Here is a 20,510-nt window from a genome sequence, read left to right on the forward strand (position 1 = left end):
GAACTATACATTGCTCTAGGAGCAACCAATAAAAGGCTCAAACCAGGACTGGAGATCAGGGAAGTCTTCTGTATGAAGGTAACTTAGTGTAGCAGACACTGAAATCTTCATTTCACCCCAGGGGTATTTCTCCTTACTTTCTGGATCGTCACTTCTGTGTTCTTCACCCCCACCATCTAGTCCATGAACAAGATCTACAAGCTCTTATTCTAAAATAAACCCCAATTTTATTTAATTCCACCAATACTACCCTTGTCTGAACCACTCACATGTCCACCTTGCCTCCTGCAGTGCTCTCCAAAGGTTCTCCTTCCATGCCTCCTCTCTGTCATCTCTACTACTCATTCTCCATAGCATCCAGGGTAATCTTCTAAAATGTAAACATAATTTAAAATGCCCCAGTGACTTCCATTTATAGTTAAAATCTGAGCCCCGTACCCCTAATGCCCTAGATGATCTGCCCCACCTACCTCTATGACCTGTGGTATACTTTTCAATCTCCATCTCTGGCCCTAGGAACAAGCCTTTCCCCCCCACCCCCTTGACTTTACAAAGCTTGTCCTGCCTCAGGACCTTTGCACTTGCTGCTGCCTCTTGTGTATCCTTCTTACCAGTGTCACAGCTCAGGTCACTAAGAGGTGAACCAATCAATGTATATGGCCCTCTCCCGCCCAGCCACCACCCTCCAGAGAACCTGGAGTTCCCCCATCCCTTTATTGTCTTTTAGCAACCGTCAAAATCATCCTGTTTATTCATTGCTTGCTTGTTTACTGTCTCCCCAGTGCTAGAATATGATTCATGGGACCCAGGGCTCTGCCTTTCTATTCACTACTGTCCCCATCATCTAAAACAGGGCCTGGAACACAGTAGGTACTCAATAAATACAGTAAGTCCCCTACATACGAACGAGTTCCATTCTAAGAGAGTGCTCATAAGTCCGATTTGTTCATAAGTCCAACAAAGTTAGCCTAGGTACCCAACTAACACAATCAGCTATATTCTACTATACGGTAATAAGCTTATAATACTTTTCACACAAATAATACATTAAAAATGTTTTATTTTTTGTGTTTGCATTTATCTTACAGTACAGTAAGTACAGTAGTACAGTACGACAGCCAGCGTACAGGGACTGGCATCGAGTGAACAAGCAAGAAGAGTTACTGGAGGAGAGAGGGGGTGGGAGATGGTAGAGCTGAAGGATCGTCAGCAATAGGAGATGGAGGGCAAGCTGCAATTTCACTCAGGCCTGATGCTGATGGAACGTGAGTTCGTATCTTTGGAAGTTTGCATATTGAATGTTCATATGTAGGAGTGTATTTGTGATTTGAATGACTGAAGTTCATTTAATATGAATCCTAAAAGAAGGATGAGAGTTAACCAAGTGAAGATGAGCAGCAAGAATTTTCCAGGCAGGGGGACAGTATGTTCAAAGGCCTAGACCTTTGGGAAGAGTGTGGTGTCTTTAAGGGAACTGAAAAGAAGGCCAATGCAGCTGAGTACCAAGGGCAGAGGAAGGCATGGTACAAGCTGAAGGTGGCAAGTGAGTAGGGCCAGAGCATCCTGGGACCTGCTAAAGACTGTGGACTTTTGTAAGGGCAGTAGGAGGCTGTTTTAAGGCTTAAGCCACAGACTCAGGTTAGTGTTTCTAAAAGAACTCTGTAGCCGACGCGTGGGCTTAGGGTAGATACGTGACACCAGGTCATAGCTCCCTTTCCCTTGCCTCAATCTTAACAAAACCCTGTGGGGTAGACAAGAAAAAGTATGGTTACTTCCAAACTATAGATGTAAAAAAGCAAAGATTCTGGGCTTCCCTGGTGGCGCAGTGGTTGAGAGTCCGCCTGCTGATGCAGGGGACACGGGTTCCTGCCCCGGTCCGGGAAGATCCCGCATGCCGTGGAGTGGCTGGGCCCGTGAGCCATGGCCGCTGAGCCTGCACGTCCGGAGCTTGCGCTCTGCAATGGGAGAGGCCACAACAGTGAGAGGGCCACGTACCACACACAAAAAAGCAAACATTCTGAGAGCATAAACAAGTGGCTGGTGGTCAGTGTGGCTTTATTCCAGCCTCTCCTGTCTTCAAGCAGCCATGAACAAAAGACACGGGAGGTGCTTATGGGGAGCACCCAGATGAACGCTCTTGGCATCTCTCCTCTTCCCTGTCCTAAGGAGGGAGGGCATCGGGCACACCGTACATTAGAACCTGTGCTTGTAATAAATCTTCTGCTTCCTTGTGCAAAGACCATCGTGAATCTTGTCTCTTAAAGAGCTTCTCTGCTCTGTGAATTTTAACAGCCTTCTTTAGTGTAGACACTCGGACTCTTGTTCATGTTTGAAACTCAAATCTTGGATGAGTAGATATATTACACCACTGAGCTGCAAGAGCGGGTAGGCCATCCATCTATCTGCCTCCATTTAGGTCAATCTTTTTCACCTGTAACTGATGAGTCCTCTGCCCTGGTTTGCTTCCACATCACACTTCACCCCATCCCACCCCCCAAAGACGAGAGCCCAGAAGTGACCACTGCAGTGGGAGGAGGGGGGCAGCAGCTACTGATCAAGTGCCAGGCTTCGGACGAGGTGTGGTACATGCCTGATCTCACGTAATCTGTCTGCAGCAGTCCCTGCCGTGTTTTGCTGATTGAGAGATCTAAATCACATGTTTCAGGTAAAACGTACCAACACATTGGAATTAAAGTCAATGTTCTCTATTCTGACTGCCCCCCACGCTGGATCCACCCCCATCATCCCTCACATTGTCAGAACTACCTCCCCGGTGACTCAGCCTCGGATTTTTCTCGCAACTATCTCATGCTCCATTACCAGCAGTCATCTGATTGAAGCACAAATCTGGTTAGGTTTCTGTCCGGCTCAGAAACATTTCCTGGCTCCCCACTGCCCACAGCTTACTATCTAATAAGGAACAAAACCAATCATGCTAGAAGAACAATAATAGAAGAGGACTGTTAGGGCAACGGGAAGGGGATGATTCAGACGCTTTTGCTGCGGGAGCAGTGAGGGGGGGGCAGGGAGACTCCACAGAAGGCAGCTGAGCTGGGTTTGGTGATGGATAGAGGGGTCTCTGAAACGAAGGCAGCAACATGAGCAAAGGCACTGAAAGGCGAAAGCCACGGCTCTGGCTGCCCCTGGGACACATAACCGGTTGTTATTGCACCATGGAACCTTTCTCTCTGAGCTCTAAAGAGCAGCATAGCAACAAGCAATGATTTGTTACAGCTAGACTGTCAGGCAGTTTATCTGATGTTAGCGCCCACGTGAACTGCATGATGATTTATGAAACTCAGTTTCTCCACCAATACAGGCAAACAGATTTAGCTGTGCAGTTAGGAAGAGCCTGGGGAAAGGCAGCCTCTAGGGAGAGACTGAGGCTACCCTCCCCCCATGGCCCCAGCTCCACCTCCATGGAACACTGGAGCACTGATTGGGATCAAGGCCCCGGAACATAAAGCCGCAGGGCTGGGGCAGAGCTTCCAGGGTGATAAGAAAAACGATTAAAAAACAAAAAACAACGCTGGAATCCAAATGCCATGGTGTCTCTGACTTTTCCCTTTTTGCCTTCTAGATTTGGCTTTGGAACTCTCTTCTCCTGTGGGGCTAAGGAAGGGGTATTGGTGCCCTGGGAAGGTCAAGTAGATGCCACAAGTGCACCAATAGAGGGGCTCAGGGAAAGGGAGGTTTCCTCTGTCTCTGAGGCGTTTCCTAGCCTAGACTTAAAGCTAAAGGGCCGAAGAATCCTGAACATTTTCCCAGCGCTGTTCACTGGGACCAAGGCTTCCACAGAGGGACTAGGTCTAAATCATTGCTAATAATAGAGAGGGTCCATTTCCCCAGGCTTGTTCTCTGTGTGTTGCTTTCATGAAACTTGGCAGCCTAAGGTCAATGGTAGTTGTCTAGCCTTGTGATTGGTTTGTCGGGGACTCTGGCAGGAACCCACAGTAGGATCTAGAAACAAAGGTGGGGACAGAGCTCCAACTGCCTCCAGCCAAAAGCAGAATTGCCACTGATAAATGCACACTGACCCATCCTAGGCCACCTGCCCCTTTAGCACTGCTTCTGCACACCCTTCCATGTTCTCTCTAGGCCTGTGTATGAATTTAGCCAGTCCATAAGAGTCAATTGATCTATAGACTTAGTGCAATTTCTATAAAAACCCTAGCATGGTTTGGTAGACATAGACAAGCTTATTCCAGAATTTATATGGAAAAGGAAATGTGCCAGAATGGCCAAAATAATTTTTTAAAAGAGGAATAAAGTAGGAGTAAAGAATAAAGACTTTTCAATGTTAAGGCTTAATACACAGTTACAGTAATCAAGGCAGTATGGTATTGGCACAGAGAGAGAGGCACACAGATCAAGGGGGCGGAACAGAGAGCACAGAAATTGACCTGTAACATACGCCCAACTGATTTTTGACAAAGGTGCACGGGCAATTCAAGAATAGCCTTTTCAACAAATGGTGCTGGAGTGATAGGATGCTGTGAATGAATAGTGTCCATCCCACTCTCCCACAAATTCCTATGTTGAAGCTCTAACCCCAAGGTGACTATATTTGGAAGACAGGGCTTTTAGGAGGTATTTAAGATTAAATAAGATCATAAGGATAGGGTCCTAATCCATATTAGAAGAGGAAGAGGGAGAGATCTAGGGTCTCTTCCTCTCTCCCCACTCCCTCCTCTATGTGAGAACACAGCAAGAAAGGAGCTCTCCGTAAGCCAGGGAGAGAGGGCCTTCACCAAGAACCCAATCCTGATCTCAGGCTTCCAGCCTCCAGAACCATGAGAAAAGAAATTTCTGTTGTTGAAGCCTCCCAGTCTATGATATTTTGTTATGGCAACCTGAGCTGATTAACATACATCTACAGGCAAAAAAAGAACCTAAACCCCACACCTTATGCAAAAATTAATGCAAAATGATTCATGGACTTGAATGGGAAATACAAAACTACAAAACTTTCAGAAAGAAACAGGAGAAAATCTTTGGAACCTAGGACTGGGTGAAGAGCTCTTAGGCTTGACAGTAAATGCATGATCTATAACAGGAACAATTAAAATATTTTCATCACCATGAAAATGAAAATTAAAAATGTTTGCTTTGTGAACAACTCTATTAAAAAGATGAAGAGACAGATATACAGGCTGGAAGAAAGTAATTGTAAATCACCTATTGGACAAAGTATTCCTATGAAGAATATATAAGAAACTCTGAAAACTCAACATGTAAAAAATTCCAATTAGAAGATGGGCAAAAGACACGAACAGACATTTATCACAGAAGGTCTACAGATGGCAAATAATCACATGAAAACATGTTCGGCATCATTAGCCATTGGGGAAATACGAATTGAAGCCATAATGAGATATCACACACTCCTACCAAAATTGCTAAATTTAAAAAGGTGATAACACCAAATGCTGGGGAAGATGTGGAGAAGCTGGCATATGTTGATGGTGGGAATTTTAAATGGTACAACCACTCTGGAAAAAAGTTTGGCAGTTTTTAAAAATGTTAATCATAAATTTACCATATGACCCAGCAATTCCACTGCCAGGTATATATCCAAGAAAAATGAAACATACAGACTTGCACGTGAATGTTCATAGCAGCTTTATTCATAATAGCCAAAATGAGGAAACAATCCTGATGCCCATCAAATAGTGAAGGAATAAGCAAGATGCCTGTTAGTGAATGGATAATCAAACTGTGGTACATACATACAATGAAAATGAAGTACTGATACATGCTACAACATGGATGAACCTCAAAAACATCATGCTGCTTGTCCCTGCCGTTTGCCTCTTGGAACACCCTTGATGTGCTCAGCTGAGTGTCCCACAGGCCCAGTGTTTGTTGTTTTTTAAAAAAAGCAAAGTATTCAAAGCCATTCCAAGCCCCTTGGAGACTGCAGCCATGAATAAGGAAATAGGACCACAGTTCTATGTGGGGTTTTGTTTGTTTGGTTTTTTTTGGGTTTTTTGGCCACAGCACTACAGCATGTAGGATTCTAGTTCCCCGATCAGGGATCGAATCCTGCGCCCCCTGCATTTAAAGCGCAGAGCCTTAACCAGTGGACCACCAGGGACGTCCCTCTGTGTGTGTGTGTTTTTTTTCTTTTTTTCTTCTCTTTTTTTTTTTTTTTTTTACAGTAGGTCCTTGTTGGTTATCTATTATAAATATAGTAGTGTGGGGCTTCCCTGGTGGCTCAGTGGTTGAAAGTCTGCCTGCTTATGCAGGGGACACGGGTTCGTGCCCTGGTCTGGGAAGATCCCACATGCCGAGGAGCGGCTGGGCTCGTGAGCCATGGCTGCTGAGCCTGCGTGTCCGGAGCCTGTGCTCCGCAACGAGGGAGGCCACAACAGTGAGAGGCCCGCATACCACCAAAAAAAAAATATATATATATATATATATACATATATATATATATATGTGTATATATATATATATATATATATATATATATAGTAGTGTGTACATGTCAATCCCAAACTCCCAATCTATCCCCCCGCCCTTCCCCCCTGGTAACCATAAGTTTGTTCTAAGACTGAGTCTGTTTCTGTTTTGTAAATAAGTTCATTTGTATCATTTTTTTTTTAGATTCCACATATAAGCGATATCATATGATATTTGTCTTTCTCTGTCTCAGTATGATAATCTCCATGTCCATCCATGTGGCTGCAAATGACATTATTTCACTTTGTAATGGCTGAGTAACATTGTATTATATATATGTACTACATCTTTATCCATTCATCTGTCAATGGACATTTAGGTTGCTTCTATGCACCCCAGTGTTCATTGCGGCACAGTTTCCAGAGTTCTGTTTTGTTGGTCTTCAGAACCAAAGCCATGGTTCGAGGGACAGCTGGGGGATACTTGTATTGCACTACTAGAGGTGAGACTCATGTACAGACAGAAGAAACAGAATTATTTATCAAGAATGTTTAACTTTCATCCTTGATCGAGGTAGAGATAAAGCAATGCAAATTAGGCTATGTGACAATGTAATTCCCATGACACTTAGGGCAGCTTCTGGGAAACCAGTCTTTGAGTTCTAGGGGCAGTATGGTTGCAAAGCTTAAACTTAAGGGAACTGAAGAAGGGAACCCCCAGCAGTGGCACCTGTGACTTAATTTGAATAAACAGGGGGATCCTTGGCCAGCCCGGACAGACAAGATTGATGGCTCCCCACTGAACATTCTAAGTTGATGGAGCAATTCATCTGGTTAATTCTGATAAGGAAGGGGATTCTGGCACGTTAACTAGTTATGAGACCCTGAGCAGCCAGTGTGTCCCAGCTTCTTACAGGGACAAGTAGTGGTCAGCCACCTCACATTGACCGTTATCAACTCTGTGATGCCTTTGGATGGCCAGGGATGCCCCAAATATACTAACCAGCTGTGGGTGCAACTAACATATGTAAGAGGTGTGGGTAATGCATTGAACTCAGCTCCCAATCCATAACTGCAATTATTCCTCCTGAAGGAGGAGTCCCCAGTAAGTGCAGGTCATAAACTTTCATTGAGTCCCTGCCCTTCATGCATTCAGTCAGTCCCTCTTGCTGACCGTATGGTGTTAAAGCACTGGGGATCAGCCCCTCTGCAATGGCCATGGCCCTGGTGGGGCACTGAGAACATGGTTGAATTTGACTTTGTAAAAGAAGTAAGGTCATAACAAGGCTTCTATAAATGAACATGGGGAAGGATCAAGATCTGTTGTTTCTTTCTCTGCACTATGCAGAAGGATCTGATGCAGTGTGGCGAGCTGATCACAGTCAAGAATCGAGTTGTGCTGAGGTGTCACCTGTGGTTTGCCCTTCCAGCTCCCTCGGGGAGTCCCAGGAGTGACCTGTGCCAAAGTTTTAGTTGGACAGACTGACTGACTTCCAAGGGAACATAAGAAGCCAGACACAGAAGACCATGCATTGTGGAATTCCATTTATATATCATGCTCTGAAAAGGCAAATCTGTAAGAGACAAAAAGTAGACTATTGTTTGTTTCGGGCTGAGAATGGGAGCCAGGAGTGAGAGTGGGCAGGAGGGATCCTTTTGAGGTTATGGAAGTGTTCTAAAATTTCATCATGGTTACGGTTGTACAACTCAGTAAATTCACTAAAAATTATTGAATTTACATGAGTGAATTTTATGTAGGTTACACCTCAAGAAAGCTAATTATTTTTAAATTGACTTTTAGTTTGAAGGTTTAATTACAGAAAAGCTACTAAGAAATGAATAGCATATTTAGTGTGCAGATATAGCTTTAAGGTAATTTTCAGTTAATAGAAGTTGGGGAGACCCTTTGTTCTATGCCCTAGAACTATGGAATAGTTCTATGCTCAGTTCTATTCCAGCACTGAGATTCCTTGATGCTAAGATGCTGAGTTGAAATCAAAATTTATCACGGAGGACCACAAATACAGTGGGTCTGCTATTATCTCATGACATATTGTATATTTAGGTTTTCAGACCTCCCTTTCCTAGAGCTGTCATTATTAAAGAAATTATGGCTTTTCGGAGAAGTCACTCCATATTAGAATTTCCATGTTAAATTTAAAAATAATTTGAGTAGCAGAAATCAGAATGGTCCATCTTGTACCCATGTTTTGATCCCATGAGAAAAATTTCACCCCGTGTAAAATCATAATTGTAGTTTTACAATTTTACCCTGTTCTCTGGCATTCTTAAATTCATTCCCAGGCTTGAAAAGTGGGGGAAGTCATCATTTATTGCAAAGAAGTTCAGCTATACTTAGAGAACAAATAAGCCAAACTAGAGTTCTAGTGAGAGATCAACATGTGGGTTGCCATTATTTGTTTGCTAAAAATATGTTTACTATAGTAGAACATATTTTCAGACTGCCAAGATGTGGAATCCTCAACTCATTCTTTTAACTCTCCATCTGTTCAATGCTCTGCCACTTTTATTTTTATAGCATGAAGATAACTTAGTCCCAAAAGAATAAGAGACTAAAATTACAACAAGGTGTGTGTATGTATATATACACATATATAAATAAAATATTATATATATATATATGTTCTAAAAATATATATCATGCTGTGCAATAGCTTTAGAGGTTTTTTTTTTTAAATATATATTTTAATCCTAAAGAGGAAACTCTACCTTCAGTGATCATGGGTGATATTATATAAAAATGTTTGAAAACCATTTCTAACTAAAAAGCAAGTTGACATACAGGATCATTTGGGTGAAGAAAAGGAGGCTTGTGTTCTGGTCCCTCACATGGGCCAGTCACTTGCATCTTTTAGGCCCCCTTTTTCTCATCTTTGAAGTACTCTAAGAGATTTAAGGAAGATAATCTCTAAAGTGCCTCTAGACCTAAAATCTGTGATTCAGAGACTTTTTTTAAAAACGGATTTGTTCAACGGACAATTGAACAACAGTTTTATATATGACACTTTGTAGCTTTGTGGAAATACAATGGTCTTTGGAGTCAGAATTCTTCCTCTGCCACTTTCAAATCTGTTACCTTGGTCAAATTATTTCATCATTCTGAGCCCTAATTTCACTGCCATTAAGCATGAGGTTAATTATGTATACTTAATAGGGGTGCAGTATGGTTTAAGGAACACTAACTGATATAAAAGATACATCCCCAATTCTCAGTGGATTACACACTAGATGTTTCCTCCTCTTAAAAGATTGCAATGGTGAAAAGGGACCAAGGCTACTTCTACTTTATGGTCCCTCTATTAACACACAGTTTTCCAGGTCTCTGTAGCAGGGAAAGGAAGAGTGAGGAAGGTATACATGCTTCCTAACCACATCACCTCTGCTCAGATTTCACTGGCAAAAATTAGTCATGTGGCCATACCTAGATATATGAAATATTATAGGAAATGTAGTCTCTGGTTGGACAACCAATTTCTAGAAACAACTCTGCACTATGGCAGGAAAACACATTTTGTATAGAAAGCTATCGCTACCACAGGTTGTTAGGAAAATTAAATGTCTTTATTTTTTAAAGTGCCTAGTATAATATAGGCACTGAAAAAACTTAAGATTTGTTAGGTATAGAGGAACTATTTTGGTAGGGAATAGATATGTATTTATATAATACAAGGTAAATAGTGGTATCAGAGAGTATAGTTAAAGTACAATGGGACTTTGTATTAGTTTCCTATTGCTGCTGTAACAAATTACCAGAAATCTAAGAGCTTAAAACAACACAAATTTATTATTTACAGTTCTGGAGGTCAGAAGTTTGAAATGGGTCTACAAGGCTAAGATCAAGGTATCAGCAGGGCTGAGTTTCTTCTGGAAGCTCTAGGGGAGAATCAATTCCTTGACTCTTCCAGCCTCTAGAAGCTGCCCTAATTCCTTGGCTCATGGCCTTATCTCTCCAACTTCTGCTTCCATAGTCGCATCTTCTCTGACTCTGATCCTCTACCTCCCTCCTATAAAGACCCTTGTGATTACATTAGGTACATTCAGATAGTCCTAAAAATAATCTCCTCATTCCAAGATTCTTTCCTTGGCCACATCTGCAAAACCCCTTTTGCCTTGTAAGGTAACATATTCACAGGTTCTAAAAGTTAGGATGTGGACGCCTTTTGCCAGGGGTGGGGGGCTGGGAGAGCATCATTTTGCCTATCTTAAGAAGGATAGACAGTGGTTATGATTTTAGATACAGAGAGTGACATGGACTTGAAAATTAGCTCTGTCTTTTGCTAGCTAAATGACCTTGAAATGTGCCTCTTTCCTTTTCTGTAAAATGGGGATGGTGATAGTGACTACCTCACATACATGTTGTAAGGATTATGAGATAATGTGTATAAATTACCTGGCACATACTCAAGACAGGAGATTCATTCTTATTTTACTATTTCATGGTATATACTGGCCCATATACACCCCATTTATCATCTTAGGCTCCTCTGAGATCACAGTTGAATCAGAAAACTGTACCATGGTTTCTTTGTACAGAGAGACTATCAGTCATGTTCAGCACACTGACCTTCTCTTGGAAGAAAAGCAGATTAATGTGTTTTAGGGAATTTTGCATCAGCAGAGATTAAGCACTATGGTTCTTCTGCTAAGTCTGGTAACCCATATATTCCAGGATATCATTATGGCCTGAGTTTTCTGAGCCTGTGGTTTTACTGTGATCACCCAAGAAATCATTGGTGGAGATTAAGAAATCCGAGGCATTTTCTCCCATGAGGTGGTGACACAAATTGATCACAAGAATCTGGCCACACAGTGAGCAGGAACAGGAATGACTTCCTGGGAGGCCCTCTCCTTCCTAGCATAGGAGCCCCAGCCCTACCCACCCCACTTCTAGGTGGCTTAGAATCTTCCCTCTTAATTTTTGTCACAAATATAAGATATCATTTCCAGGTAGAGAAATCTTCTGGCTGCCATCCTACCACACACCAAAAGACTTGTAGGCTTGACGGGGAGTGGGGGAGGGACGGATTGGGAGCTTTGGATTAGCAGATGCAAACTATTATATATAGAATGGATAAACAACAAGGTCCTAGTGTATAGCACAGGGAACTATATTCAATATCCTATGATAAACCATAACGGAAAAGAATGTGAAAATATATGTACGTATAAGCGAATCACTTTGCTGTACAGCAGAAACTAACACAACATTGTAAATCAACTACCCTTCAATAAAATACATTTTTTAAAAAGATCTGTAGGTTCAATTTTATGGTAAACAATTTGGCTTCAACGACATGATCATATTAGTGTTAACTCTTGGGTAGGGTCTAATCATGTAGAATGACTTCAAAGTTCCTCAGTTTGCTCATCAGCAAAATAATTGTAATAATATATGTCATAGCAACTCTATCATAAAGTGGGGAAGCCCCCCTCCCAAGGTCAGCTTCAGATGTCAAATCCCTTGAGAGTATGATCAGAGAAAGAAAGGGTTATGACTCACACAGATAGGAAAGCCCCAAGGTGAGCAGCAAGGGGGATGGGTCTGGTGGAAAAGATCCAGAAGTGAGAGTGTAGAGAGTGCATGGGCATTTTTTTAAAATTAATTTTTATTGGAGTATAGTTGCGTTACAATGTTGAGTTAGCTTCTACTGCACAGCAAAATGAATCAGCCATACTTATACATATATCCTGTCCCTTTGGGATTTCCTTCCCATTTAGGACACCACAGTGCATTAAGTAGAGTGCATGAGCATTTTATAGAGAGGAAAGTCCTGCCAGTGGGAGGCGAGCCCACTCACTGCCATGAAGTTTGAAAGAGGCAGTAAGAGCACACATAAGCTTTAGGGACGGGAGTGGAACAGTGCGAACCTTACTGGACAGGAGTTGACAGACACAGACAGGAGATGAGACTTAGAGTTTACTGGCACTAAATCAAATGTCAATTGGGGGACCAAGTTTCTTTCCTATGTTCTTTGTAATTCATCTGAGATATTTGGGTTAATACAGCAACCTCCTAGTTTTCCTGTAAATAAACGTGTACTTGGCAGAGACTAAGTTTACAAAGCCAACACAAAATAATAAGGCCAGCAATTGTTATAATAGCTCCTTGAAAGATAGTGGGGAGTCAGCAAAAGGAGATAGCCAGGAGGAGAAATCAGTGGAGTCCAGGGAATGTCTTCGAGTATTTTAGTAATAATATTGACTATTTTGGTTTGCTGTTTTATTTGTTGGACTCTTCTGTAGCTCTTTCCTGTGTTATTGACCCACATGAAATAGGAGCGTCCCTTCAAGGCACACTCTCCTTGAGATGCCAGCAGGTAGTCTAATGCCAATCTATTACCAACTAGCATAGCAACCAGAGAGTTTGTCCCTCATTAATGGCATCTAGGGCTGGGGCTGTTTGATATATGTGGTCTTCCAGGAGTTGTGGCATTTGTGTGTCCTCTCTGAGTTGTGACTGTGTTACAAAATTGAAAATACCTAAACTTATGCCTGTTGCACCAAAGATTGGGGTGAGGTCCAATATAATAGCTAAAAGGTGGCCTCTTTGAGGGAAGGCTCCATGAGAGAAGTGAATTCTCTAGTTGGAAATGGAGTGACCTGGGTACTGTATGTGTGTAGGACACAGGCCAAGTCACCTAGCTGGGAAGGGGTGGGGTGGAGGAGTAGAGTATAGGACCCCGTGGAGGAGGAATAGTGCCACAGGAGAGCTAGTAGCCCAGGGGTCTTACAGGGTGGAGATTCTGGTGGGCAAATTTGTATCAAAGCAGACATGTGAGGACCAAATAATCCCAACAGGGGGTTGGGGAGACACAGCTGTATATAATCTTGATTGGTCAAGGAGGCAGAGAAAGGTAAGGAGTCCATGGAGGGAAGGTTAATACAGAAGCACCTGATGAGGCTGAGGGAGTTCTGAGCTGGAGGGTGACTGGAGAGGACGACAAGCAGCTAAGATGAATATTGCAGGTCTATAAAAGGGCAGGAATTAGTTGTATAGTGGTTGTCTAGGCTCGGGTGCCTGAAAGCAGGCCTCACATTGATGGGGGTTTAGCTCCAGGTGACATGCTCTGATACTGTTACCTAGATATTGTCCATCAGGTCCAGGAAAGTAGGGAGTGGAGCTGATGACAAGGGAATAGTGAAGGGTGAAATGGTGTAGGGATAGTGGAGATCGGGATCCCAATTCAGGTGTTAAGTATCTCAGGGGAGAGATACATTATAGGGCACCAGTGCAGGAGGTCAGCTAATTTGCAGGGTGCTAGCTCCCACCGAGAAGCAACTCCATAAAGAGGGAAAAGAGTGGGTCAAGCAAAATCTAAATAATCTAGTGGGAGTTCCTTGATGCAGTGGGTTAGAGCAAAGGTAGGTCCCTGTATAGTACCATTCATCAGGGCTTGGGTATGTCTAGGCAGGGCAGGGCCTGGCAGTAATCATTAGCTTCTTGCAGGGTGTCCTTACATTGCACAGGAGAGGATATGGAGTTGTAGAGACTTACATAATTTGGATGGATGTGATCTTTATTAAACAGTCCATAATAGGCCTGGTGAGGTGGCCGTCAGGTTGGCAACAGGATTAATCTAGGTAGGACTGCATTGCATAGATTGAAATTTGAGGAGCCAGTCAGAAAGCAAGAAAGAAAAGGAGGTTGGGAAGTTATAGGGGATACAGGTGTGCGGAAGAGCCACGGTTAGATTTGGGACAAGAGAGAGGATCAGGGAGCAGAATCTTTATTTGGCAGGTTTCAGCATGAAATCGTGTTAGCAGGATACCTTGAAGTACCAGTGTTGAGCCTGGGATTATTGGTTGTGCCAAGGTCGCCATCTAGGATGCATTGCCTGCTGGGCTGAGGTGGTCGTTCCTGTGGTGATTGTGCTGTTGACTGGGATTGGTTGTGGATAGTAGCTGTAAGAACCCTAGTGTGGCTGGTGTGGAGGCTCCTGATGTGGGTCCTGGACTAGCCCCAAAGTCTTGAGGCAAAGTTTTATGCTTGAGAAATTATTACAAATATGACCGAGGATCAGTATTCCTTTCCCTCTAGGAGTTATGGAGTAACTTGTTATTGGGAAGCTGTGGACTGATTGACTGCCCCAAACAAGTAGGGGTGACAGCAAGGGCAGAAAGGAGCCTAAAGCATTTGACACTGAGCTGGAGTAATAGAATCCCAGTCCCAGGATCCTGAATATCAAGTCTATTTGAGCCTATTGACTAAACCAAAAAACAAGACCATTAATTACTACACAGGAATCCTTAAGAATGTGAACAATGGGCTTATATTTATTGAGGGCATCCTCCAGTATCCAAGGTAATTATAATCAGATCTGTGAGTTGGGCCAACAGTTGAACCCAGTCCTATAACAGGAATGTCCCAGTAAGGGGATGGGAAATGGCAGCCATCATGTTGGCTCTATTACGTGTGATGGTGGTGCTGCCATTCATGAATTAATGGACTCCCTTTTTGCTGAACTCAGTTTATCCTAAGGGCCCCCAAGTTGTCAACAGGTCTGGAAGAGGGGTGCCCTCTCCTAGATCTATGGACTTTGGCAAGGGAAGCCACATCCTCCTGTAGTTTGGGTATGTCTGAGGGCCTGTCCTACAAGTGCCATTTCTATTGTGAAAAGGAGGCTATGATGGGCTGTACTAAGCTTGTGGGATGTCATTTCCATGGCCTAAGGTAGAATGAGCAGTTGATTCTGAAGGATCACAGAGTCAAGGACCATGGTAGCTCTGGACCAAGAAGGACCCAATAGGCCACTAAGACTTGTATTTCAAGAGGAATATCTTTTGGCTGTTGAGGGGACCTACTTGCTCCAGAAGTCCATAGGGAGTCATGTGACATCATGTGTGGTCCAGAGACTGTAGAAATAGAATAGAATTTGTGGTTTGGTTTATTTCCTCCTTCCTATCCTACATCTTCAAATCCAGCAACATAGTACTGTTTTTGTCATCTTTTTCTGACCCTATCTTCTGACTCACTCTTCCACTTTTAAGGACCTCTGTGATTATATTGGGCCCACTGGAATAATTAAAGTTAATCTCCATATTTTAAAGGCAGCTGAATTGCTCCCTTGATTACTTCTGCAAACAATAATTCCCTTTTATCATATAACCTAATACATTCACAGGTTCTTGGGATTAGGACATGGACATCCTTGGGGGACCATTATTCCACATATCACAGATGACATTTTGGGTAGCCTCAAGGTCCTATTGTTGGAGTGGCCCCATTTGAATTGAACTGATTTTCTAGTGAGCATAAATAGGTTTTAATAAAATTTGTAAATGGGAAATATGTTGTTACCAGAGGCCAATTAGGTCAAATAGGTGTTGGACTTCAGAGTAATGGAGTGGAGAGCACCAAAAATAGTTTGCAAATATGCAATTTCACAATATGAATTGACCTTCCACAGACCAAGTTATACCCTGAAATTTGAGGTGGTGGACCCCTGGACCTTTTTTTAAAAGATTTATTTATTATTTACTTATTTATTTTATTTATTTTTGGCTGCATCGGGTCTTAGGTGCGGGATCTTTTGTTGCGGCGCACGGGCTCTTCGTTGTGGTGCGCAGGCTTCTATATAGCTGTGACGTGTGGGTTTTCTCTTCTCTAGTTGTGGCACATAGGCTCCAGAGCACATGGGCTCTGTAGTTTGCAGCACGCAGGCTTTGTTGCCCCGTGGCATGTGGGATCTTGGTTCCCTGACCAGGGATTGAACCCGTGTCCCCTCCATTGTAAGGCAGATTCTTTACCACTGGACCACCAGGGAAGTCCCCCCACCCCGGACATTTTGATGTACAATGATCCAGTTGTATTTAAAGTCTAGACAACAGTTCTAATGTCTTTTGTAATAACTTGAATTTCTTCCCTCTGTAGAACTTGTCAATGTAATTCCGTAGCAGAGTGCCTGAGGACAAAGTAAACCTTAAAGATTCTGTCTGCATAAAGTATGAGCAATGGTGGTCTATTAACATATCCCATAGGTAAACTAGTGAATGTATATTGGGCCTCCTCAAAAGTAACTATAAATTGTGGCTGTGGTGTTGGAGAAATGGGGACAAAATAAAACATTATCTAGATCAACAGCTATGAAGAACTTTCCTGTGGCAGAGTGAATGGAATCAGTAATTTTAATAATATTTAGCAAAATGGCCTTAATTAGGGGGTACCATCACATAGATGGCAATAGTTGACTGCGAGCACCATTCGTTTTTTTCAAGTATAGTTGATTTACAATATTGTATTAGTTTCAGGTATACAGCATAGTGATTCAGTTATATGTATATATATTTTTCCAGATTATTTTCCATTACAAGCTATTACAAGATATTGAAAATAGCTCCCTGTGCTATATAGTAAATCCTGGTTGCTTATCTGTTTTATGCATAATAGCTCATATCTGTTAATCTCATACTCCTGATTTATTCCTCCCCTCTTCCCTTTTCCCTTTGGTAACCATAAGTTTGTTTTCTATGTCTGAGTCTCTTTCAGTTTTGTATATAGATTCATTTGTATTATTTTTAATATTCCACATATAAGTGATAGCACATAATATTTGTCTTTCTGTCTGACTTACTTCAGTAAGTATAATATTTTCCAAGTCCATCCATATTGCTGCAAATGGCACTATTTCATTCTTTTTTATGGCTGAGTAATATTCCAGTGTATATGTGTGTGTGTGTGTGTATATATACATGTATATATATATACATACATATCTTCTTAAGCCAATCATCTGTTAATGGGCACTTGGATTGTTTCCAAGTCCTGGCTATGGTAAATAGTGCAGCTGTTAACATTGGGTGTGTGTATATTTTCAAATTAGAGTTTACATCTTTTCCAGACATACCCAAGAGAGGATTACTGGATCATATGGTAGCTCTATTTTTAGTTTTTTAAGGAACCTCCACACTGTTTTCCACATTGGCTACACCAATTTACATTCCCACCAACAGTGTAGGAAGTCTCCCTTTTCTCCACACTCATTCCAGCATTTATTATTTGTAGACTTTTTGATGGTGGCCATTCTGACTGGTGTGAGGTGATACCTCACTGTGGTTTTGATTTGCATTTCTTTAATGATTAGCGATGTTGAGCATCTTTCATATGTCTGTTGGGCATTTGTATGTCTTCTTTGGAGAAATGACAATTAAGGTCTTCTGCCCATTTTTTGATTGGGTCGTTTTTTCGATATTGAGTTGTGTGAGCTGTTTAGGTATTTTGGATATTAACCCCCTGTCGGTTGCATTGTTTGCAAATATTTTCTCCCATTCTGTAGGTTGTCTTTTCATTTTGTTGATGGTTTCCTTTGCTGTGCAAAGCTTATAAGTTTCATTAGGTCTCATTTGTCTATTTTTACTTTTATTTCTTTTACCTTGGGAGACTGACCTAAGAAAATATTGCTACGATTTATGTCAGAGAATGTTTTGCCTATGTTCTCTTCTAGGAGATTTATAGTGTCATGTATTATATTTAAGTTGTTAAGCCATTATGACTTCTTTTTTTTGGAAGGAGTTTTTTTTTATTGCTGTATATATAGTTGATTTACAATGTTGTGTTAGTTTCAGGTGTATATAGTTTCAGGTGTACAGCAAAGTGGTTCAGTTATATATATATATGTATATATTTTCAGATTCTTTTCCATTATAGTTTATTACAAGATATTGAATATAGTTCCCTGTGCTATATAGTAGGTCCTTGCTGCTTATCTATTTCATATATAGTAGTGTGTATCTATTAATTCCAAACTTCTAATTTATCCCTCCCCGCCCCTTCCCCCTTGGTAACCATAAGTTTGTTTTCTATGTCTGTGAGTCTATTTCTTGTTTGTAAATAAGTTAATTTGTATCATTTTTTAGATTCCACATATAAGTGATATCATATGATATTTATCTTTCTCTGACTTAACTTCACTTAATATGATAATCTCTAAGTCCATCCATGTTGCTGCAAATGGCATTATTTCATTCTTTTTTATGGCTGAGTAATATTGCATTATATATATATATATATATAAAAATCACATTTTTTAACATCTTTATTGGAGTATAATTGCTTTACAATGGTATGTTAGTTTCTGCTTTATAACAAAGTGAATCAGCTATACATATACATATATCCCCATATCTCCTCCCTCTTGCGTCTCCCTCCCACCCTCCTTATCCCACCCCTCTAGGTGGTCACAAAGCACTGAGCTGATCTCCCTATGCTATGCAGCTGCTTCCCACTAGCTATCTATTTTACATTTGGTAGTGTATATATGTCCACGCCGCTCTCTCACTTCATCTCAGTTTACCCTTCCCCCTCCCCCCAAATCACATCTTCTTAAGCTAGTCATCTGTTGATGGACATTTAGGTTGCTTCCATGTCTTGACTATTGTAAATAGTGCTGCTGTGAACATTAGGGTGCATGTATCTTTTTGAATTACAGTTTTTGTCTTCCAGATACATGCTTGGGAGTGGGATTGCTGGATCATGTGGTAACTCTATTTTTAGTTTTTTAAGGAACCTCCATACTGTTCTCCATAGTGGCTGCACCAGTATACATTCCCACCAACAGTGTAGGAGGGTTCCCTTCTCTCCACACCATCTTTAGCATTTATTATTTGTAAACATTTTGATGACAGCCATTCTGACTGATGTGAGGTGATTCCTCCTTGTGGTTTTGATTTGCATTTCTCTAATAATTAGCGATGTTGCACATCTTTTCATGTGTCTCTTGGCCATTTGTATGTCTTCTTTGAAAAGTGAATGTTTAGGTCTCCTGCCCATTTTTTGGTTGGGTTGTTGGTTTTCTTTTTGCTATTGAGTTGTATGAGTTGTTCATATATTTTGGAAATTAATCCCTTGTCAGTCACATCATTTGCAAATATTAGGGAGTTTTTTAAATTACAGATTCTATTTCACTTCTAGTGATTGGGTTGTCCAAATTATCTGTTTCTTCTTGACTCAGTTCTGGCAGGCTTTGTTTCTAGAAACTTGTCTGTTTCTTCTACATTGTCCAATTTGTTAGCATAAAACTGTTTATAGTATTCTTTTAAGATTTTTTGTGTTTCTGTGGTGTCAGTTGTTATTTCTCCTCTTTCATTTCTTACTTTGTTTATTTGGGTCCTTTTTCTTTTCCTCTTGGTGAGCCCAGCTAGAGGTTTGTCGATTTTGTTTACCTTTTCAAAAAACCAGCTCTTGGTTTTATTGATCTTTTCTAGTCTTTTTTAAATCTCTATTTTATTTTTTTTCCGGTATTTATTATTTCCTTCCTTCTGCTGACTTTGGGTTTTGTTTGTTCTTCTTTTTCTAATTCTTTTAGGTGATAGGTTAGGTTGTTCATTTGAGATTGTTTTTGTTTCTTGTGGAAGGCCTGTATCACTGTGAACTTCGCTCTTAGAACTGCTTTTGCTGCATCGCATGGATTTTGTAGGGTTGTGTTTTTTATTTTCATTTGTCTCAAGGTATTTTCTGATTTCTTCTTTGATTTCATTGTTGACCCATTGTTTTTTTAGTAGCACATTGTTAAGTCTCCACATGTTCATTCTTTTCCTGTTTTTCTTTCTGTGGTTGATTTCTAGTTTCATACCATTGTGGTCAGAAAAGATGCTTGAAATAATTTCTATCCTCTTAAACTTGTTGAGGCTTGTTTTATGACCTAGTATGTGGTCTATCCTACAGAGCGTTCCATGCACACTTGAAAAGAATGTGTATTCTCAGTTTTGTTTTTTGTTTTTTGGATGTAGTGTTCTATAGATATCAATTAAGTCCAACCGGTTTATTGTGTCATTTAGGACCTCTGTTGCCTCATTGATTTTTCTGTTGGGATGATCTCAGTGGGGTGCTAAAGTCTCCTACTATTATTGTATTCTTGTCAATTTCTCCCTTTATGTCTGTTAGTATTTGTTTTATATATTTAGGTGTTCCTGTATTGGGTGCATATATGTTAGCAAGTGTGATATCCTTTTCTTGTACTTATCCCTTTATCATTATATAATGTCCATCTTTGTCTGTCTTTATGAGCTTGGTTTTAAAGTCTATTTCATCTGCTATGAGTATTGCTATCCTCACTTTCTTGTCAGTCCCATCTGCATGAAACACATTTT

This window comes from Mesoplodon bidens (genome assembly GCF_964165515.1).
Source record: "Mesoplodon bidens genome assembly, chromosome: 2".
Lineage (NCBI taxonomy): Eukaryota > Metazoa > Chordata > Mammalia > Artiodactyla > Ziphiidae > Mesoplodon > Mesoplodon bidens.